The following is a 278-nucleotide window of genomic DNA, read 5'->3' on the forward strand; positions in this document are numbered from 1 at the left end:
CCTTTCCTCCCTTTCCCTTTCCCTTCCTCTATCCTTCTCTCCATCTTTACCATCTTCCAATCAACGTCCTTCATTGATCCTCCCTTCCTTCCTCTTCTGGCCCCATCCCTCCCTCGCGCCCAATCCTCCCCATTCTTACCTCTCTCCATCCAATCTTCCCTATCCTTACCTCCCTCCTTTCATCCCTCCCACCATTCCTCTCCATCCTTCCCTTCTTCCATCCCTCTTTCTGTTCCTCGCACTTTCTCTTCTTTTCTCCCTTCTTCTTCCTCGTACTT

This window comes from Coenobita brevimanus, chromosome 59, assembly GCF_032717465.1.
Source record: "Coenobita brevimanus isolate Jiangsu-jjx chromosome 59, ASM3271746v2, whole genome shotgun sequence".
Classification (NCBI taxonomy): domain Eukaryota; kingdom Metazoa; phylum Arthropoda; class Malacostraca; order Decapoda; family Coenobitidae; genus Coenobita; species Coenobita brevimanus.